This window comes from Lathyrus oleraceus, chromosome 2 (assembly GCF_024323335.1).
Source record: "Lathyrus oleraceus cultivar Zhongwan6 chromosome 2, CAAS_Psat_ZW6_1.0, whole genome shotgun sequence".
In the NCBI taxonomy this organism is placed as follows: domain Eukaryota; kingdom Viridiplantae; phylum Streptophyta; class Magnoliopsida; order Fabales; family Fabaceae; genus Lathyrus; species Lathyrus oleraceus.
This window is the reverse complement of record NC_066580.1, coordinates 66,743,279-66,766,823: the sequence shown is the minus strand read 5'-3', so window position 1 is coordinate 66,766,823 and position 23,545 is coordinate 66,743,279. Positions and strand designations below refer to the sequence as shown.

The window sequence follows — 23,545 nt, the reverse complement described above, 5'->3', positions numbered from 1 at the left end:
CCAATATATATCACCGATTTCAAACTTGTACAGATCTATGGAGTCTCGCCCTTTGCAGACTACCATCCCATCACATCAATTTGAGCTTTTATCCAATTATTTGCACTCTTATTTGTTTCAACTCAACAAACGTTTTGCATGTTTTAATTGATAAAGTATCATTGTTTTCAAAATAAACAAATTTTTCACAAAAACTGTTCTTAAACAAAGCGAACGTTCACAATGATGGAAGGATACTCAGGAGACCCACAGTGCTCTCCCGGGGGTGGTATGATTACCAACAGGTAAGACAATTGTTCGTATCTCGAGCATGACTGTATCTTTGTCCTGCAGAACCTCGTATGGTCTCTCCTCAGTGAGGTTGCTCAGTGCAGTGTTTGGTTGAAAGTTTTTATCTTCATGCTCCCGGCAGTACAACATTCTTCCTCCAAGTCCCTATTAGCCCTATCGTGGGGCATCCCCAGTAGAGTGATGTTTGAGCCTTATCATGGGGCATACCTGGGGCACGTTTTTATCTGACGATCTCTTGTGCAGGTGCTGTTAGACATCTTCATTCACTCGCCAGTGGTAATATGAACCTTTTTGACAAGAGATCCCCTCAGAGTCCAATCAGGGGCAAGGGATAGTTGAACGGTGAAAAGACAGCGAAGGATTACGACAACGATCCTGGAAAGTTAATCAAGAAGACTCTTCAAAGTCTGATGATTGGAAAGTATGTATAAATCCCAAGAGTTCAACCTCCGTGAAGTACGAACGAGTTGGGAATACAAGATGATGGAGCAGAAAAGTCCAGAAGAGTCTGGGAGTTCTTAAAAGTGGAAAGTCAACACTATGGGTGGATGATGGATACTAGTGTTCGACGAGGCGACCGACATCCCTGTCAAACAAGCTGTATCTCCCCAGAGGATTGAGAGTGTAATCTCCCTGGTAGATTCGAGATCGTTGTCTCCTCAGCAAGCCTGAAGGTCATCACGTCCCCAGCCCAGGCCAGTATTGAAGCTATCAGAGTTATTTCCCCTGCAGAGATACCTGTGGATAGTACCTCCTTTCCCCAACAGATCTAAGGATTGCTTCTCCCCAGCAGTCCTGTGATTGCAGATTTCCCCAGTTGAGAATCCCCGCTGAGCGCCTGGCAGTTGTTTTCCCCAGGAGCACCCCAGTGGAGTTTATCAGTAGACTGTTGGTGTGTTCCCCAACAATTGGTTTTGTGATGCTATCATCTCCAGTGTGGCCGTGAGTGCTTATCCCAAGCAGGTTTGTGGGAATTCATCTCCAGTATGATATGATGTGCTATCATCCTCGACAGAGTTGTTACTCTCACCACTATGGTTGTTCTCTCCACTAGGATTGTTCTCCTCAGCAGAATGGTGTGGTTTTCCTCAGCAAGTTCCCCGAGTGGAGCGGGTCTCATGAAATACTTCTCCAGCAGTGATTCTCCTACATATGGATTGGTTGGGTCGTCCCTAGTGGAGTAGCATTTATTTCTCCAGCAGAGTACATCCTACCAGTGGATTGGACGGGTTTCTGTAATAGACTGATATCTGTATCCCCGACGGAGTTGTGACTGTTTTCCAAGTCTGAAGTTGTCTTCACAGCGGAGGTTGTGTTGATGGTTTTTCCCCAGCAAGGTTTGTCTTTCCCCATGCAGAATGGAAGTTGACTTGGTTATACCATTCCCCAGCACAGTTCCTGGAATTCCCCGGTGTTGTCTCTGAAGGAGACGTGTGTTTATGCATTCATCATTTAGATAAGCACAACATATTGCATCATTAGTGCATAGCATTTCCATGATCATGGGGCATTGTGTAAAACAAGAAAAACTCATGCATCAACGTTGCAAGCATATCCATTAGCCCTAGGCCGTGGTGACCAGCCGAGGTTGGGTTGTTGGAAAGAGTTTAGCATCGCGCCATTGGATCGGCTTCAGGATTGGGTTCATCAGCATGGTTGAGAGGTTGGTGTTTTCCTAACAAGTGATTCCTCAGTCGAGCGGGTATCCCCAGCAGTGTTACTCCCCAATTGTTAGCGTCTTGCCAGCTTGGGTCTTTTTCCTTAAGCAGATATGGGTGTGTCTGATCTCTCCATGTAGAGTCTACCCCTTAAGCAGAAAGTGTCAATCTTTTCCTGCCATTTCCCCACTGAGATACATCCTCGTGGATGACGGTTGCTTCCGTTCCCTCCCAACACACATTGGGATGGGTTTTCCCTATTGAGTTCTTTCCTCATTAGGATGAGTCTTGTTTCAGTCTGCCTTTTTGGATCGATCCTAAATTGGTTTCCTGTTGGCTGTCTCCTGTACTTCCCTGGGGCATAAATGAATAGTCGCTCACTAACCGACACTCATTCATCTTATCCTCAGCGGAATTTGTTGGCCTCTACCTACGAACCGGTAGCTGTAAGTCCTATCTTTGTGGTTTTCTACCCACTAGCTGGTAGTTGTAAAATCCCATTTTCCTCCCCTTGTTGGAATTAACCCTTTGTGCTCATCCCGATGATGACTGGTTACTTTTCCGTGGTTTTCTGCCTACAAACCGGTAGATGTAATCCCCTCTTTGTGGTATTAATGGTCTTGTCCCCTTTGGATACTTGCTTTGATCAGACAGTATTGTCCCCATTGGGTCTTCACTTTCTTTTTGGATACTTGCTCCAAGTTAGCAACTTTATCCTCTTTTGATTGGTCATCTTTTGCATACCTAGTCTGGTACCCAGATGCCAGTCTTTTCGGTCGATTATTCATTTAACAACCTACAACCCGGTTATGGATAATCTTCCATGCGAGTGTATTATCTACGTTTTGACGGCTATAGATAATATGTACTTATGATTTCCCGGTATTCAGACCGAAGGAGTTTCCGACGATCAGGTCGATGTACTCATGGCACAAGGCCAATTTTTCCGGTATTCAGACCGAAGGAGTTTCCGACGATCAGGTCGATGTACTCATGGCACAAGGCCAATTTTTCCGGTATTCAGACCGAAGGAGTTTCCGACGATCAGGTCGATGTACTCATGGCACAAGGCCAATTTTCCGGTATTCAGACCGAAGGAGTTTCCGTCGATCAGGTCGATGTACTCATGGCACAAGGCCAATTTTCCGGTATTCAGACCGAAGGAGTTTCCGACGATCAGGTCGATGTACTCATGGCACAAGGCCAATTTTCCGGTATTCAGACCGAAGGAGTTTCCGACGATCAGGTCGATGTACTCATGGCACAAGGCCAATTTTCCGGTATTCAGACCGAAGAAGTATTCTCCTCTCCGTTGGTGTCGATAAACGTCGAGTTTTTCCCGATCATCCGTTGATGATTTGGTTGTGTCCTCCTTCCCAAGTGAAGTATCCTCCTCTCCGTTGGTGTCGATAAACGTCGAGTTTTTCCCGATCATCCGTTGATGATTTGGTTGTGTCCTTCTTCCCTAGTGAAGTTTTCCTCCTCTCCGTTGGTGTCGATAAACGTCGAGTTTTTCCCGATCATTCGTTGATGATTTGGTTGTGTCCTTCTTCCCTAGTGAAGTTATCCTCCTCTCCGTTGGTGTCGATAAACGTCGAGTTTTTCCTAGTCATCCGATGATGTCTAATTGTACCTATCCCCACGTGGATTTACCTCTCCGTTGGTCTTGGTAAACGTTGAGTTTTTCTAGTCATCCGATGATGTCTAATTGTACCTATCCCCACGTGGATTTACCTCTCCGTTGGTCTTGGTAAACGTTGAGTTTTTCCTAGTCATCCGATGATGTCTAATTGTACCTATCCCCACGTGGATTTACCTCTCCGTTGGTCTTGGTAAACGTTGAGTTTTTCCCATTTCGTCCGTTGACGTATGGTTGTATCCCTTCCGGTCATTCATTAATGTCTGGTTACCTCTCCGTTGGTCTTGGTAAACGTTGAGTTTTTCCTAGTCATCCGATGATGTCTAATTGTACCTATCCCCACGTGGATTTACCTCTCCGTTGGTCTTGGTAAACGTTGAGTTTTTCCCATTTCGTCCGTTGACGTATGGTTGTATCCCTTCCGGTCATTCATTAATGTCTGGTTACCTCTCCGTTGGTCTTGGTAAACGTCGAGTTTTTCCTAGTTGTCCGATGGCATCTAGTTGTGATTTCTATTCCCATTCATCATCGTTGTGATGTCTGGATGTGGCCATACCCTTTGAAAACAAAAAAAAAGCAAAACAAAATACCCAACAATAAATATCAAATCCTAGTGGACGTTTCCATTGGTGGATCCCTGTACTGTGCAAATTCTACGGTTCTTGGTATTCAATCCCTGTTTACCCTGAAAGTCTGACAGCCGTTGCTCTCATCCATTCGGGTTCCCAGCTGATTGAATAGGGGCAGCTGTAGCACCTCAAATTTGCACCTATCATTGTACATACATTTTCATATTAGGTCATAGCATATCATGATCCATTGCATAGCATTTGCATTGTCCCTCAGTTGCCTCAAGAGCAAGCAATCAAGAATTAGGTCAAACTAATCTCCTGATCAGTCAACCAAGCAAGCAAAGGAATTTCTCATTGAACCAAGGCCTTGGGGTTTTGTCCAACAAGTTCACATGGCTTGGAGGTCCATTTGAAGTATTTTGGTCAAGGGTTGAAGACTTGGAGATCATCAGTTCATACACAGACAGTCAAAAACCCTAAAAAAGTCAACTGTCAGTCAAAGCAGTGGATGGTGGTCATTCTTGTGGAATTTGGGCCCCATGATCAATAATCAAGAGTTCATACAACTTGGGACATCATTTGAAGTCAAGTTCTCAAGGAATTAGGGTTTGGAAGTCATCAGTCAATGCACAATCAGTCAGAAACCCTAAAAGTCAACTGTTGGTCAACTGTCCATTTAATCAGTGATTTGATGATTGGAATTGGTTTGTGAGAGTTCATTCATGTCCAAATAGTCATCATATATCATGCCAAACACCATCATGGAAGAATTTGAAGCCAGATCAGAAATTTCCCAAAACGGAAACTGGGCCTGTAACTGAAACTTACCAGAAATGGAAAGTTTTGATCCTCAAACTTACATCATGATACAAGCCTCAAATGAATTTTTGCCCAACATGAAAGTTGAAGATCTTGTTCTCCCATTTCCAAAAAGTCCTAGAACTCTTAATTCCCATGTGTGGTTGGCAAGTTATGATCGAATCGATTTCAGAAAATCTTGAACTTCAAAGGGCCATATCTCCCAAACCGTTTGGCCAACTTTGGTGGGGTTTTTTCCTACAAGTCACATTTGATCCCCTCTTTCCAAAAATATAATTTCATGAGCCAAAACTTCACCAATCAAAATGGCATATTTTGACCTTTTTCATTTAAATGCAAGTTTGACCAAGAGTTGACTTTTTGATATAAACACTTTTTTCACATTTGGCCAATTGGAACAGCTCAAAAAAGTCATTTAAAAGGTGTTTGCAAGCTCAATTATGCAGTACATGAAGCCATTCTTTAACTTGTTTGAAATTTGGATGAAAGTACAAGTTCACCATACCACTCCATGCTATCCACCATACCATGATTTGTACTCACCAAAACAGAGTTTTTGGAGGCCATTCTCTGTCAATTGAACACATCTTAGCAACCTAAAATCTCAGAAAAGAAGCCATGCTTGCTCACTTGAATTTTGGGACAAAAGGACAAAAGCAACCACATCCATCCATACCTCCACACTTTACTTTGTACTATGACAGCAGAAATGAAGTTGCAGCCATCACAACCAACACACACATGCCCAAATGTTCACTCTCTCACTTGGCATGGACCTCCACTAAAAACTGCAAGGTATTGTTTGAAATAGAAGCAACACTCAACAGCATATGGTAGGGGTGTACTTCCTGTCATGAAACAAGTAGTAGCAGGATGGCAGCATCACAAAAAAGAAACACTTGCCTTGCATTTTAAAAAAAAAAGAACAACCATACCTCTAGGAACCAGATATCACATAGCAGGTTTTAGGGGATAAAAGATTTTTCTGTCATTTTGAAGGCAAGGGGGCTGCATAACAGGAAAAACTTCATGCTGTAGAAAAGGACCTTTGGCCATTTGACCAAAAAGGCTGTCAAAAACTTCCAAGACTAAACCCTGCAGCATCCAACAAAACCAACATAACCAATCAAAGCTGCCCTCACCTTATTTTTTTTGATTTCCCATTTTCCTGTCCAAACATAACATAACCTAAGCCTTGCCAAAACCAAAAGGAGATGTCCAATAGCATGGCATAGCTTGAGAACAGCATATTAGACACTTTATTTTTCTGCATCAAAACCAGGAGAAAGAACCACACTGCAGCAAAAAGCAAAGGGCCTAACTAATCTTCAAACCTGCACTCACCCTTGGCTGTGGCATTTTCAAAAGACAGAAGCAGCAGTAGACCAAAGACCTTCACTTTTTGCAACCTCATCCTTGCTTGCTATTGGCCTTTCATCTTGGCTGTCATAACAAAAGAACAAAAAACCAAGTAACCCTGCCATGAAAAAACCAGTAGAATTTCACTGAAACATTGGTACACACCCTTGGCATTTTCTTCCAAAAAACCTGTCATAACATCCAACAGAAAAAGAACCATGGGACTCACTCATTCAAAAGCTGACTGGAGCATTGCTTCAAAACAGTAAAAACTTCAAAAAAAACCTAGACTTGGCCATTTCCATTTTCTGTCTGCAAACCAAGCCTAGCCTTGCAACATGTTTTCATCATCCATACACAACACTTCCTGCAGCTTACCACAACCAACTTAACCTTGCCTTGCCTTCCACATGTTCCTCACCATGTTGCTGTCAAAGGAAGCTCAACATTGCAGCCAACATAATAGCATCACCAACCTTTTTTTGGGCCAAGGCAAATTGATTGTGCAACCTCATTCATTCAAAACTGACCTCACTGTTAAAACTCACAGGGAACCAAACTGCATTGCTTTTTCAAACCTTGCTTGACTTCACCTCCAAACACACCTCACTTGCATTTTTGCCAAGGAGAAAATCTGTCACAGAACCAACATTGCCTTGCCACCAAAACAACATACCAGGTCATGATTTCCTGCCACAGAAGTAGCAGACCAACAAAAACCCCTCCCACTTGCATCTACCAAAAATAAAAACCAACTTCATACACTCTCTCAAACCACCTTGCCTTGCATCCCTAAAAAGCTCTGTCCAAACCTCAAAGGTACTGAGCCTTGCAATTTGTTTTCCAACATCCATTCACCATTTTCCTGTCAACAATGGAACCAATGACAGCAACATAACATCTTGCACATTAGAACTCCACACCCTCAAAAACTCACTTCTTGCACTTTTTAAAAACTGTCCTAAAACTCAGAGAACAAAGCCTTGCCTAGTTTTGACCATTCATCCATCACTTCCTGTCAGGTAAAACCTTGCTAGCAGCCAGAAGCACATAGAAGCAAGCCTTGGCTCTCATTCACTCAAAACCTCACTTTGCTTGCCTCTTCAAAACAACCAGTCAAAAATTTCTAAAAGAACCAAGCCTGGCTTTTGTTGGAACACCACCCAAACTGCATTGTGAACCATTGCAATCACTTTCTTTCCACCTGTAGAAGCTCCTTCCAGTACTGTTTTCAAGAGAGCATTAACCATGGCAATCAAAGTTTGAGCTCATTCCAAGCATCCACAGGCCAAGGCATCTCCATCATATATCAAGGCATAGCTAAAGGGCAACTGTTCCACTTCAATAACACCAAACAACATCAAGAACACAACTGCCCTTCCCAATTTGGTAAATTTTCGACCTCTCTATTTTGTCAAACTGATGCATGCTTAATGTAGATCTTTTGATGCTGATTTCATGGATGGTCTTAGTTTTAAGATTGGTCAAGTAAGGGTTGAGATATTTTGAAATGAACATTGATGATCCAAACTTGTCTTACTCATTTCTCTTTGCCTAGCTCGAATTATTGAAAACCAATGTTAGGATGTTATTGTATGTTGTTTGATGTTTACAATGGTGTAATCAATTGACACTTTTTGGGAGAAATTGAGAAATTCGATTTTGGTGATGAACATAAACCCTAGTTTCCCAATTTGCATTTTTCAGATTTTCTTTCCATTTCACGTGTGCATGGTTCTTCATTCTTCCAACAGCCAATGAAATTATTTCAAATTCTGGGCCAAAACGACTGTGTTTGGTTTAGTGGCTTCAAATATTACCAAAATGCCATTTTCTCAAATATTAATTCAATTAATTTCACATTCAAATCACCAATCTTGCAAAAATCATAAAAGCTTCAATTTTAATCCAAATTCAATGGGATTTTTTGTGTTGTGCTCATCATGATCTCTACTTTTTTATCATTATTTTTCCAGAATTTTTGGATGGGTGGTTTTTTAAATGGCCTTAGGGTTTGTGACATGTGACCAAATTTTATGCACTTTGCCAAATCAATTGTGAAATGATGTGAATGTATCCCATGGTTCCCAAATTTTTTGTGCTCAAACTAGACACACTCATGGTGATTTTGGTATAGAGTTCGTGAATTTATCATTTGTGGTTGGTGAGTTATGATTTTTTGAATTAAGGTGTGACAATTTGTGTCACACCATTGATGTCCAACTTCATGATTTTCATTGCCATGCTTCTTGACCTCCAAATGATCTGATTTTTTGCATGAACCTACTTTTGTATGTCTAGTTGACTTGTGAATTTTCTTGGATTTATTTGAACTATTTTCCATTTGTTTGAGATTTTTCCTCCCTGCCTAGTCAAATGTTGACTTTGTGTGACACATGTTCCCATTTCATTTGTGAAATTCTCATACTTTATTAGATGGACATGAAATTTTGCATGAGATAACTAGACATCCTCATCTTTGCCATGGTTTTGATCCCACTCATTTATCATACACCATTCTTGACTTATGATTTTTCTAAGTTGATGCATGTTTGGTTGGCTTCATTGAGCATGTTCAAAATTGCTTTGACTTTCTGATTTTCATTGACTGCCTTCCACTTGTCCAAATGGGATGAAATTTGACATGCTTACCATGCTAAGTGTTAGGTTTGATCATGATTTATTTGATGATTTTTGGAAAATGTTTAGATTGCTTTTGATGCAAGTCTTTCTGTTGACTTCTGTGAGCTTCTGTTTGCCATGCTTTGACCTAAATGGCTCATGAAATGATGATAGTAATTGATATGAATGTGAACCCAATTGGTTGTGTTTCTTGAATGTTTAAACTTGACTTTGATTGGATATCCTTTGCTGTTTTGATTTTCTCATTCACTTTTGACCCTAGGCTTGTCCTAGTGGTCCTGTTACTCACCTTTGAGCTTGTGTTTTCAGGTGGACCATCAAAGGGCCATTAAGACCAATTCTTTTGATTGAGCTTACTCAAGTATCATTGCCTAACCTCTTTGTTTTGTAGGTGGCTTGGCTCACATGCCCTAAGCCTTGTGCCTTGCACATCCATGTGCCTCTAATGGACTGTGGTTGTCTGTTTTTGTTTGTTTTGTTTGAAGTTGCATACTAACATCTGCTTGACTGTTTCAGGTGCTTTAGTTGCTTAGTTCTTTGTGAACTTTTTGCTTTGCTTTGCTTGTATAAGCAATTTGCATTGAGGTATGTCTCTTTTACTTCATGTAGTCTGGAAGACCTGGCCTGTTACCTGGCCAGGCAACTGTCTGAAGTCCTCCTTAAGAGGCAATGTTTGTGGATGTTTAATTTTGTCCTTGCATGGAGTCAAAGTCCTCCTTAAGAGGCAATGTTTGTGGATGTTTACTTTTGTCCTTGTATAGAGTCAAAGTCCTCCTAAGTGAAGAGGCAATTGGTGGAAGGTAGGGATATGCAATCTATCCCCCACTATTCAGTGCGTCATCTGTTTTGCTCACACCACTGTGTTGATGCATTACAGATAAAAACCCAAGATCTTGTACAATTGTACAGTTGAGTCAGTCTTAAATGTGTAGAAGGGTTCCTACCTTCTGAACCCACACATTCTTGTCTTGAGCTCTCCCAGGCCAGGGATAAGAGCTGTGAAGTCTTACCTTCACTCACCTTTCATCTGCTTCACCTTAGCCCCTCAATGGCAAGGTTAAGAGCACCCTCACCCCATTCCAGAGGTTTGTTTGTCGAGGTTGATATGACCCCTTGACTAAAATCTAACCCTTGTTTGAGCCACTTGTTTGTGTATAGCGTGTGCTATCTGTGCTTGTAGGATTGTTTGACTTGCTTCCTGTGCAAGTTAGGATAGTTTGACTTGCTTCCTGTGCAAGTTAGGATAGTTTGACTTGCTTCCTGTGCAAGATAGGATTGTTTGACTTGCTTCCTGTGCAAGTTAGGATTAGTTTAGACTTGCTTCCTGTGCAAGTTAGGTTTTACTTGGCTTGCTTCCTGTGCAAGTTAAGTGTGTGTGGCTTGCTTCCTGTGTGAGCCATGCTTAGGATAGGTCGGCCCTTGTGCCATTTAGCTAGAAACCATAACTTAGGGTTGATTTGCATGATAACATCTAGGCTCGAGTCATAGTCTCCCTAGTTGTGTCTCCCTCTGTTATCCGGTTAGGCTAGAACCTTTGTCCCTGCGTAGGGGAACTACATCGCCCTGATCTTCATACCAGATGAAGTATGTAGGCAGGAGATTGAGCCGATCTCTCCGGGCGCCCTTTCTTTTCTTTTGTGTGTGTTGTCTGACCTATGTTAGGCTCGAGTCCCTGACTCCTTAGCAGGTGCTGTCTGTCTGTTTGTGTGTGTGTGCTTAACAGTTGTAGGCTGAGTCCCCGACTCCCTATCAACCTGTTGTGTTGTTGTGTGCTTGGAAGCCGATGTAAGTCCATCGAGTGGCATTTGGGTTCCAGTGTGCGTGTGTTCGGTTCGGATGCTGATGTAAGTCCAGTGATTGGCAGTCGGGCTCCACGTTTGCCTGTGTGTGTCTTGTTTGTTTGTGTGCGTGTCAGCCGAGCTACGAATGCTCTGATTCTTCTCTCGTCCGAGAAGATACGTATGCATAGGATGCGACATCCTAGCGAGCATGTGTTGTTTCCCCAGTCCGAACTACTTCGACTCTGATGTCTATGCCTGATAGACTAAGTAGGCCCAGGATTCGATATCCTGCCGAGTCAGTTTCAGTCAGTTTCTTGTGTCTCTTTCAGCCAGTGTGCGTGTGTTTATGAGCAGTGTTTAGCAACCAATATTCCTTCCTTTTGTGCGTGGATCCCGTAGAGTACTACGGATGCGTAGGGGTGCTAATACCTTCCCTTCGCATAACCGACTCCCGAACCCATACTCTTTGGTCGCGAGACCATGTTCTTTCCCAGGTTTACTCTGAGCGTTTCCTTTCCCTCTTTTGGGATAAATAACGCACGGTGGCGGCTCTGTTGTTCTTTCTTTTCCCGCCGGTTTTTCGCGCGATGCGACAAAGGGCAAAAGGGTAATTATACACATAAGTATTATCACAGAAGGATTTGTCAGATCACATGACATTTTCGTGTCTTGGGTAGCAGTGATGTGTTGCTAGATACCGCTCACTGTTTATTATGTTAAATGTGTGATTTAATATAATTGCCAATGCTGCGAAAACCTACAGGGTCACACACAAAGGACGAATTGATAAGAGATAGAGTAACTAAGGAATACCGTAATGTACGGTGCACTTAAGTGAATTGTAGAACATCGTAAGGTACGGTGTGCTTAAGTAGAATACGAAATATGGTAAGGTACCACGCGCTTAAGTGATATTGGCATATTATAAGATATAGGCCACATACACTTGAGTGGGCTTTTTTAGCTTGCAGCCCACACAAGTGGTTCTATAAATAGAACCCTTGTGTAGAAGCATTTGTGCAGTTACAATTTCGTTTCTCTCTCTCTCTCTCTCTCTCTCTCTCACTCACTCAAAGCCTTCATTCGTAGCAGCTAGCACTGAGATTGAAGGAATCCGTTCATGTGGACTGAGTAGAGGCGTTGTCATCGTTCAACGTTCGTGATCGCTCCGTAGATCTGCACCAAAGGTTACAATCGCCACAAGAGGTAACGGTTCTATCACTGATCATGCCCATTCGTAAGGATCATTAAAGGAGAATTTTTAAATTCTGCTGCGTTTTGGATCGCCCTTCTCCTTCACAAAGCACCGCCTGAAAAGGCTCTTTTAACAACATATGGACCTTCATAGTTTGGAGTCCACTTGCCCCTGGAATGGGGCGCGAAAGACAAAACTTTCTTGAGCACAAAGTCACCTTCTCGGAACACACGAGGCTTGACCTTCTTATCAAAGGCTTTCTTCATCCTTTGTTGATATAACTGACCATGGCACATGGCAGTCAATCTCTTCTCTTCAATCAAATTCAGTTGGTAATAACGACTCTGAACCCATTCAGCCTCAGTCAACTTGGCCTCCATCAAGACTCTTATTGATGGGATCTCAACCTCCATAGGGAGCACATCCTCCATGCCATATACAAGGGAGAAAGGGGTTGCCCTTGTTGATGTGTAGACAGATGTACGATAACCATGCAAAGCAAATGGCTGCATCTCATGTCAGTCTTTGTACGTAGCAACCATCTTCTAGATAATCTTCTTGATGTTCTTATTAGCAGCTTCAACATCCTCATTCATCTTGGGTCTATAAGGAGAAGAATTATGATGTGCAATCTTGAACTCGCTACACAGCTCTTTCATCATCTTGTTGTTCAAGTTAGATCCATTATCAGTAATGATCTTGTCTGGCACACCATAACAACATATGAGTTGATTCTTGATAAACTTCACAACCACCTGCCTGGTCACATTTGCATATGACGCTGCTTTAACCCATTTGGTGAAGTAATCAATTGCTACGAGAATAAACCTGTGACCGTTGGACGCCTTTGGCTCTATCATGCCATGCATGTCAATTCCACACATAGAGAAAGGCCATGGGGAGGAAATACCATTCAGAAGTGTCGGGGGAATATGAATCTTATCCGCATAAATCTGACACTTACGACATTTCTTCACATATTTGCAGCAGTCAGACTCCATTGTCAGCCAATAGTAGTCTGCTCTCAACATCTTCTTTGCCATGGCATGTCCATTGGAATGAGTACCAAATGAACCCTCATGGACTTCAGTCATTAACAGGTCAGCTTCGTGTCTATCCACGCATCTGAGCATAACCATGTCAAAATTCCTCTTATAAAGCACATCGCCATTGAGGTAGAAACTGCCATACAATCTCCTCAAAGTCTTCTTATCTTTAACAGATGCCCCGGGCGGGTAAATCTGACTCTGGAGAAAGAACTTGATATCATAATACCATGGCTTATCATCTTTCACTTCTTCAACTGCAAATACATGAGCTGGTCTATCCAAGCGCATCACAGTGATATTGAGGACTTCATTCCAGAATTTCACCACAATCATAGAAGCAAGCGTAGCAAGAGCATCTGCCATCCGATTCTCATCTCGAGGAATATGATGGAAGTCAACCTCGGTAAAGAAAGTTGAAATCCTCCTCGCATAATCTCTGCATGGGATGAGGCCGGGCTGATTCGTCTCTCATTCACCCTTAATCTGATTAACAACAAGGGCCGAATCACCATAAACATCAAGATGTTTGATCCTAAGATCAATACATTCTTCTAAACCCATAATACAGGCCTCATACTCCGCCATATTATTCGTGCATTTGAAAGTTAGCCTTGATGTAAAAGGAAAATGTGTACCCTGAGGAGTAATAATCACTGCCCCAATACCATTTCCATATTGATTTACAGCGCCATCAAATACCATGCTCCATCGGGAACCAGGATCTGGCCCTTCATCGAGCGTAGGCTCATCGCAATCTTTCATCTTCAAATACAGAATCTCCTCATCTGGGAAGTCGTACTGAACAGACTGATAATCCTCAATTGGTTGATGTGCCAAGTGGTCAGCCAAGATACTACCTTTAATAGCCTTCTGAGCTCGATACTCAATATCATACTCAGACAACAACATCTGCCAACGGGAAATCCTCCCAGTTAAAGCAGGCTTCTCAAAGATATACTTAATTGGATCCCTTTTGGATATCAACCAAGTTGTATGATTCAACATATACTGGCGTAAGCGCTTAGTAGGCCAAGCCAAAACACATCATGTCTTCTCAAGCATTGAGTATCGAGACTCACAATCAGTGAACTTCTTACTCAGATAGTATATTGCATATTCTTTCTTCCCTAATTCATCTTGCTGACCCAATACACAACCCATAGAGTCTTCCAAAACTGTCAGATACATAATCAAGGGTCTCCCTTCCACAGGCGGAGACAGAATCGGAGGCTCTGACAAATACTCTTTGATACTGTCAATGGCCTTCTTGCAATCCTCGGTCCAATCATGACGCGGATATTTCTGGAGGAGCTTGAATATTGGCGCACATGTGGCAGTCATGTGGGAAATAAATCTGGAAATATAATTCAAGCGGCCAAGAAAACCTCGGACTTGCTTCTCGGTTTTTGGCGCAGGCATCTCTTGTATTGCTTTGACCTTGGTAGGATCAACTTCAATACCTCTTTCACTGACAATAAAGCCCAATAACTTGCCGGAACGGACTCCAAATGTACACTTGTTCGGATTCAGGTGGAGTTTGTACTTCCTCAAACGCTGAAAAAGCTTCAACAAGTGCTCTACATGTTCAACTTCCGTTCTCGACTTCGCAATCATATCATCAACATATACCTCAATCTCCTTTTGCATCATATCATGAAACAAGGTAGTCATAGCTCGTTGATACGTGGCTCCGACGTTCTTCAAACCGAAGGGCATCACTCGATAACAGAATGTTCCCCAAGGTGTGATGAATGTTGTCTTCTCCATATCCTCGGGTGCCATTTTAATCTGATTATATCCGGAAAATCCGTCCATAAATGAGAAGACATTGAATTTAGATGTATTTTCCACCAACATATCAATGTGTGGCAGAGGAAAATCATCTTTCAGACTAGCTTTATTCAAGTCTCTATAGTCCACACACATTCAAACTTTTCCATCTTTCTTAGGCACGGGCATAATATTGGCCACCCATTGAGGATATGTAGAAGTCACCAGAAACCCCGCATCAATTTCCTTCTGAACTTCTTCTTTAATCTTCACTGTCATATCAGGATGAGTTCTTCTGAGCTTCTGCTTCACAGGTGTCATACCCCGATTTTGGCCCTGAAAATTTTTCCCCCCATCAATCACTCGTTTGCATTCTTTCTTCATTCACCTTCATATCCTTCACTCATGTTCATGTTTACTATTTCATATTTTTCAAACCTACATTCATATTTTCTTCATTCACATTGAAAAAAAATTCCATTCATATTCAAGAATTTCCACATACTCATTCATAGTTCGATTCCTTCGTTCATTCATTCAATCATAATCATCAATGTACATGGCATATGAATAACTTATAATAAAAAAAAACATCTCATCACATGAATACATGAAGTTTCTAAGATGCAAAGAGAGATCCTTGTCTTGCTACAAGAAACACCAATTTTCATTCATTGCAAATCATAGATTATCCAAAAAAAATACATAATTTACAAAGAGCAGCACGTAGCATTATCTGATCACGTGAAATTCACAACTGAGTCCTTTATCGGCCTTGATGTTGTGAACTATATTCAACTTCTCGGTCCTGAATATGAACTCTTGAAGAAGAAATATCTGGATGAATCTTCTGAGCGAAAACGACTTCACAAGTGCAATGCGATTGTCTTCACGACGTTTCATATCCACATGGCTACGTTCACGCTTCATCTTCTACTACTTCTGATTCATCTCAACCCAAAGAACCTGCTAAGAAGTTCCCGTTTACACTTGATCCCTTTCAATCTCAAGCTATTTAGTTGTCTTGAAAATTCTGAATCCGTTATGGTATCTGCACATACATCTCCTGGGAAAACTGTTGTGGCTTTATATGCAATTACTATGTCGCTTCGAGATGGTCAACGTGTTATCTACACTTCTCCTATCAAGGCATTTAGTAACCAGAAGTATAGAGAATTTAAAGAAGAGTTTTCTGATGTTGGCTTGATGACTGGTGATGTTATCATTGATCCCAATGCTTCTTGCTTGGTGATGACTACTGAAATCTGGCGAAGTATGCAATATAAAGGGTCTGCTACTGTCCCTAATGCCAAGGAATTTGCTGATTGGGTGGCAAAGGTGCACCAACAGCCTTGTCCTTTTGTTTATATAGATTACCGACCAAACTAATGTCTTTGTTTATATTGGGATATGCTCCATAATTGGATCATTGACTGTCATGATTGTAAAAGCGATTGGCATAGCCATTAAACTTACATTCGATGGTTCAAATCAAAATATATACTTTCAAACATGGATTTTTACAATGGGCGGCATTTCCTGCATCATTACTAGTTTAAATCACCTTAATATGGCATTGGATACTTTGAACACAATAGTGGTTTCTCCAATCTATTATGCACTGTTCACTTTGTTTACAATATTAGCCGGTGCAATCATGTCTAAGGATTATTCAGGAAAAAGTATGAGCAGTTGCATCAGAGCTATGTGGTTTCATCACTGATTTATCTGGGACAACTGTATTGCACTGCACTAGAATACCAGATCCTCCCGCCAGTACCGATGTGTACAGTCCCCTGTCACCAAAACTTTATCAGCATTACAAACATAATGAAGAACAGTTTTGGAGAATACAACAAAAACACAAAAATCAAATGCAAAACCTGTTTCATGAAGGCCTCTATTCCGTGTTTCTGTTGAAGGATCAAGAATGGAATCTTTGGTGTCGGACTGTCGTGTTCAGTTGGAACAGGTAACTCCGTGGCAGTGGTCGAGTTGCGACAGAGATGATGCGAGGCGATCAAGGCTGCTGGATAGTACACACAAGCATTCTTCCTGTGTCTACTGTATTCCTCCACACCGACTGGCTGAAATAAGAAGATTATGTGAAGACTACAAAAAGAAAGAGAACAACAACAAAATACAGTATCGCTTCAATTTCGCAGTTTCATAGCAATTCTCGCCGAAAAATCCAAACTTTCACCTCAAAACTTTTGTATACTCTTCTCAATTTCACACTTCCAGGAACGACATGTGTCTCAGTTGCTTGCTACATAATCTTTTGAATGCGTGTGCATCAATATTCCGAAGAGGCGAAGCACTTTCAATTTCTTCATCTCTTTACGAAACAACATCCATGACATCTGCAACATCACTTGATAATTCTCTATCGGACATGTATCGTTCTCCTCCAAGGCCCTTACCATATGATGCAGAGCCTCTGAACTCAGCAGACAAATGGAATGAATGTGCCCGAGAAGATGAATTGAAGATATACCGTTCTAAGTCTGCATCAAGAACTTTCATCATCAAAATACACACTTGGAGTTGGGCTTGTTTACACGTTATCATCAGAAGAAGAGGATATCTGTCCAACTTGGCTCGAAGAATACACTAAAGAGAATCCCAAGATAATGACAAAATGCTCTCATCGTTTTCACCTTAGCTGCATCTATGAGTGGATGGAGAGAAGTGACAACTGTCCAGTTTGTGGAAAGGAGATGGAACTTGATGAGACAATATACTCTTGATAATCTGGAGGTGGATAAAGCAACATCTAAAGATAGTAGTCAGGCTGCAGTGAAAAGAAAAATCACTAAGAATCAGAGAGAATTTGAATTTGAAGTCAGTATTCTAGGAATAGTTCAACACAAAAAATATCGTGTATCCCGCGCTTGGGATGGATCTACTGATCTGGAAACTATTAACACGCAGCAAGTTCATTCAAGCACTTCTGAAAATGCCATGAATTTGTCTTCGGATGTTCATGGTTTGCCCAAAGCTTCGGTATCGGATGCTGAGATCAAGCCAAATGATTTACCTTATCATAATGGTGTTGAACATGTCCACGCTTCATACCTCAAACCTGCGGGTTTTGTCTCCAAACAAGAAAAATAAAGTGCGCATCAGTTCAATAATAATAATTAGACCATGCTACGAAACCGTTACTATCATGTCAAGTTTGGAACATAAGAAAGCAAGCTACTGATAGAAAATTCTTTGAATAAAACAAAGACAGAAGGAAAGGTTCTAAAACTTACAATCTCCTACACACACTTCAGTGTGTCTGTTGTTGGGAGGATGGTGACCAATTGTTCAAGGAAGTAGAAGGGATTATCAGAAGGCATATTAATATGTCGGTTCTCCCTAGTGGCCAGCCATTCCATGAATAGCATATCCATTGTGATTGACATCAGCTATCTGTGAGATTTGGTTCGCGTTATCCGGGATTTTGGATCAGTTTCTAGAGTGGTCGCCCATTAACCGTGAGATTTATCTTGACAGGCTTGCTATAAGATATGATCGTGACGGAGAACCATCACAGTTGGCCCTTATTGACGTTTTCGTCAGTACAGAGAACCCTCTCAAGGAGCCGCCTCTTATCACTGCAAATACTGTTTTGTCTATACTCTCCGTTGATTACCCTACCGACAAGGTTTTCTGCTATGTATCAGATGATGGTTCAGCTATGCTGACTTTTGAAGCCTTATCAGAAACAGTTTCCTGGAAACTTCAAGAAGCTATTGCTCCAAAATTTGAAGAAGAATGTTGCTTCTGGAAAGCTTGCTAAGGTTAAAGGTTCGTTCAAGCTTTCTGCAGCAGCTAAGAAGCCAACAGTTGCCAAGCCAAAGTCAAAACCAGGTTAATGCTAACATGATACCAACAGAGTGGGCGACATTGCAGAGATGCATTATCAGGCTCATGTTGTGAAGCGAACCATCACGCTTATCGCAGCTCACCAAACTGCGCCATGACACAAGACCCTGCACAACATCAAACAACACGGTCATGAACTAATACAATCCCATTCCAATATTTCAAATAGCACATATCCCATTCTTGTTCAAGTGTGTCGAGTAAACTTGTAAGTAGTGGTTAATTTCTTACCAAGCAGTAAAAGGGTAAATGAAGAGTAGAGAAGGGGGGGACCACCCACTGGGGATGAGGACAAAATTTCCCCAACATCCTTCGTACGAGAGCTTCCGCTGAAAATTAGAGGAGAGAGATTAGTGGCATATAAAAGAAGAACCACTATTCACATAAACCCTAGAGAGGCGCGTCCACTATTCACATAAACCCTAGAGAAGAGAGCGGCTACTGAAAAAGCGAAAAAACCCTAAAAACTTTCAAGACAACAAAGAGCATTGGCCAAAACCCTAAGATTCTCCCTTGACGGAGAGACGCTAAAAACCAGAAAGGATAGGATCCGAAGAAACAAGAAGAGTGGAAAAACACATACCTATTCATCTGCCTCTGAAGAATCTCGAGCTGGTAGTTCTTTCTCTTTTCTTTATCATGTCATACTTGGATTCATGTTGATGCTACCAAATGTATTACAATGTACGTGTAATGTTTTTTCCACGCTTGATTCACTTCTCTGTAAGTGATTGTTCCTTCTTGTTCTTCGGTATTCAAGGTCGACCCCTGTTTGTTTAGGTTTCATTGATTTTGGTGATGATTGTTTGCCTTTGCGTGCCTGTAGTGCTGAGTTTGGTCTGTGTTAGGAGTAATGGCTTAGGTTTTCTCTGTGAGTTTGCTTTGGTTTTGAGTGAGGGAGGAGACGAATGTCTCAAGCAGAGAGAGAGAGTGAGTTTAAGGTGGAGGTGAGCGCTTTCGCCATCTGTTGGTGTTTTATGTGGATCTTATCAAGTCTTTAAGGCCATTAATGACGTTACCTTTCCCAAATCTCAAAGTCAGCTACTTTGTTCGGCACTCCCTCACATTTTTCCGAGTTTCCATGTGACCGTTGTACTTCCCTGCCATTTTCGCCCTTGGACTTTGTTGAAGTGGGCCTCAACTACCCAAGTTGAGATTTAGGTTCATGGACCTTAAACAAACTTAGCCCATGTTTGGCCTTTCTCGTTTTCTCCCTTGGGGAGTTTTCAGTTAGAACATAGTTTTTGTGGGTCTTAGTCTAGCAGTAAGCAGGTCTTGGCCTGGTGGAGATGGAGATAATCCCCCTTCTCTTTGGTCCTGGGTTCGATACTCAGTTGTGTCGTGTTGGTACTCTAATATTTTTGACTGTCTCATATTTTCCTTTAATTCTCACATTTAATTATCTAGTCTTACTACTTAACTAACATGTTTCTTTTGTTTATTCATTTTTTTTATTATTTTATTTTTAATATGACTTAGGTGAATTCATTTTTTTATTATTTTATTCTTAATATGACTTAGGTGATTATTCTTTCTTTGGGATTTATGTAAATTATTTATCTATTATGTGTGAGGATCATGATAAATCATCTCATTTTCCTTGATAAAAAGAAAAACCATTCTAAAAATAATAATGATAAATATCACCTGTTTCTCGATTCGACGTCGAGCCCATTTCCATACCCTTGTAAGTCGATTGCTTTTAAGCATCGCCATCAACCTCACATGGCTTACTCTTGGGCCTTCTTACAATGAACTCTTAAATAACATCAACTGAACTTTAAATAATTTCAAACCTCTGTACTTTGATTATTTTAATTTATTATTTGAATCATTTTCTAAATAAAACGTGAAGAAAAAGATTATCCTGGAGGGAATATCCAGTCATAATCCCGAATGTTAGGCTCAAGTTGTAAGAGCTTGCAAGCCATAAATATTCGTCTTCCCTTCCACACTCTAATATTCAAATTGTTTTCTAAATAAAAGTTGGAAGAAAAAGGTTACCTGGATGGGATGTCCAGTCGTAATCCCGAATATTAGGCTCAAGCTGTAAGAGCTTGTAAGTCGTTCATATTCGTCTTCTCTTTAATACTCTAATATTCAAATCGTTTTCTAAATAAAAGTTGGAAGAAAAAGGTTACCTGGATGGAATGTCCAGTCGTAATCCCGAATATTAGGCTCAAGCTGTAAGAGCTTGTAAGCCGTTAATATTCGTCTTCTCTTTAATACTCTAATATTCAAATCGTTTTCTAAATAAAAGTTGGAAGAAAAAGATTACCTGGATGGAATGTCCAGTCGTAATCCCGAATATTAGGCTCAAGCTGTAAGAGCTTGCAAGCCATAAATATTCGTCTTCCCTCCGAAACATTCGTAAATATTCGAATCATTTTCTTAGCAATATTGGAAAGAAACAGACTGCCTGGGTGGAATGTCCAGACGTAGTCCCGAGTATTAGACCTAAGCTGTAAGAGCTTGTAAGTCACAAGTACTCGTCTTTCAAACTTCAAAATACCTAATTCCTACCGTAATACTTTTTCAATAAAGATGGAAATGGAACATGGTGTATACCTTGCACTCCTGAGACTAGGATTCGAGATGTATATCTCGCTCATCCAAGTTCTCGCCATTATTCAAAACACATCAAATCAATCAATTTCTTTCCTCGCCGCCGTGCGATTGACTCTTAAACCTTTTTCAAACGAAAGGTACTTTGTTTCAAAACAATGCAAGGCAATGTTTTTCCACCTATTTTGGGTAGTCCAACAATGTTTTCGTCGATTTGACACAAAGTAGCTTTCGCTAAAATCGACCAACAAACAAACATTTTTCTACCCAGAACTACGTAAGCCTCGATTTCTCTTTTGAGATACGTAGGAGCAGGATTTATAAATCTTGTCAGGCCCACTAATAAAAAACTTAGGTTTAGTCCTTCGTCAAAAAATCCAAAAACATTTCTTCTCATCCTTTCTTTCTTTCCCACCTAATGATTCGAAAAGCCTAACATTTCAACTAACACTAACGCACACAACTAACCTAATGGTTCCCGTTGAGTACAACGGACGTGAGGTACTTTGTTTCAAAACAATGCAAGGCAATGTTTTTCCACCTATTTTGGGTAGTCCAACAATGTTTTCGTCGATTTGACACAAAGTAGCTTTCGCTAAAATCGACCAACAAACAAACATTTTTCTACCCAGAACTACGTAAGCCTCGATTTCTCTTTTGAGATACGTAGGAGCAGGATTTATAAATCTTGTCAGGCCCACTAATAAAAAACTTAGGTTTAGTCCTTCGTCAAAAAATCCAAAAACATTTCTTCTCATCCTTTCTTTCTTTCCCACCTAATGATTCGAAAAGCCTAACATTTCAACTAACACTAACGCACACAACTAACCTAATGGTTCCCGTTGAGTACAACGGACGTGAGGGGTGCTAATACCTTCCCCTTGCGTAATCAACTCCCGAACCCTGATATTGGTTGCGATGACCATATCTTATCCTTTCTTTTAGAGGTTTTATCGATATTTCCCCTTTCCTTTTTAGGAATAAATAAAGTTTGGTGGCAACTCTGTTCAGTCCATCATACGAGCGTGCGATCGCGCCTTCGCTTTAAAGTCGTATCCCCATTTTTTTGAGGTGCGACAACAGGCACACACTCAGGCTTCAAAGGCAGGAAATGTTGCACGATATCAGTATCCAGACCAGGCATGTCTTCATATGACCAGGAAAATACGTCGACATATTCTCGTAGCAACTCAATAAACCCCTTCTTAACAGATTCTTCCAGGAGTGCCCCAATCTTCACCTCACGAACACAAACTTCAGACCCCAAGTTGATTGTTTCCAGATTCTCAAGATGTGGCTGAATGATCTTCTCTTCGTGCTCAAGCAGACGGGTAATCTCATCAGGAATCTCTTCAACATCATATTCTTCTGTCTCAAATACAGGGAACTCAAAGTTGGGAGATGGTGTTGGATCATTATGTTCAATGGGTTTGATCAACCTGCATAATGATTTCGGATATAAAAGAGATTTTAGAATTCAAGCAAGGAAAATCATTATGCAGATGAAAAGATTGATTTTATTCTCTTTTTAGGGTTTTATGTGATCACCAATTTCATGCAAAAAGTGAACAGTGAAAATAATCTGGAAAAACAAACATTTAACATGTAATATTTGAATGAATATCATTGTATTTATGTGCCAACAATGTCATCACTTCTCCTTTTGGCATGGGAGAAGGGTTTTTAAACAAAAATGAACATTACGTGGACTTATGGACAACTGTTGGAACATCAACGGCGACCCAATTATTGCAGACTCCTCCAGGGATGACAAAGTTGCCAGAATCTTCCTCTACATCACCTTCCACTACAGCAGCTGCCTCTTGGTCTTCGACCGTGTGGATGAAACCACCACTCTGAAACAGACTGCACTTGTTGAAAGTGCCTGAAGAATACCCTATGCCATCCTGGGATTTATTGTCTTCCATCTTGATCATTTGTCCTAAACCAGTAGTTGCGCCATGCTCAATGGTCAACTTCGCATCATTGTAGGACGCAAATGAAGAAGTTCCTTTCTTAGAAGGCTCAGCAATAGACAAGGCTTGGAACGGCGTCCCAACGTCATCCTCAGCATCAATATAAGAAAAGGAAGACATATGGCTTACCAAGAGAGCCTTCTCTCCCCCTACCACCACTAACTTCTTGTTCTTCACGAACTTCAACTTTTAGTGTAGGGTGGATGTCACGGCACCTGCCTCGTGAATCCATGGTCTGTCTAACAAACAGATATATGATGGGTGGATATCCATGACCTGGAAAGTGATCTAGAAATCACTAGGTCCTATCTTGATTGGGAGCTCAACCTCGCCAATCACAGCCTTTCGGGAT

The 23,545-nt window shown here is 41.2% G+C and overlaps 2 pseudogenes; both read left to right on the top strand.

The window, feature by feature from the left end:
• LOC127121943 (DExH-box ATP-dependent RNA helicase DExH9-like) overlaps positions 1-16,165 on the top strand; it is a 54,871-nt pseudogene extending 38,706 nt beyond the window's left edge.
• An 862-nt stretch (positions 16,166-17,027) lies between these two features.
• On the top strand, positions 17,028-17,526 carry LOC127121942 (E3 ubiquitin-protein ligase At3g02290-like; annotated as a pseudogene).
• The last annotated feature ends 6,019 nt before the right edge of the window (positions 17,527-23,545 follow it).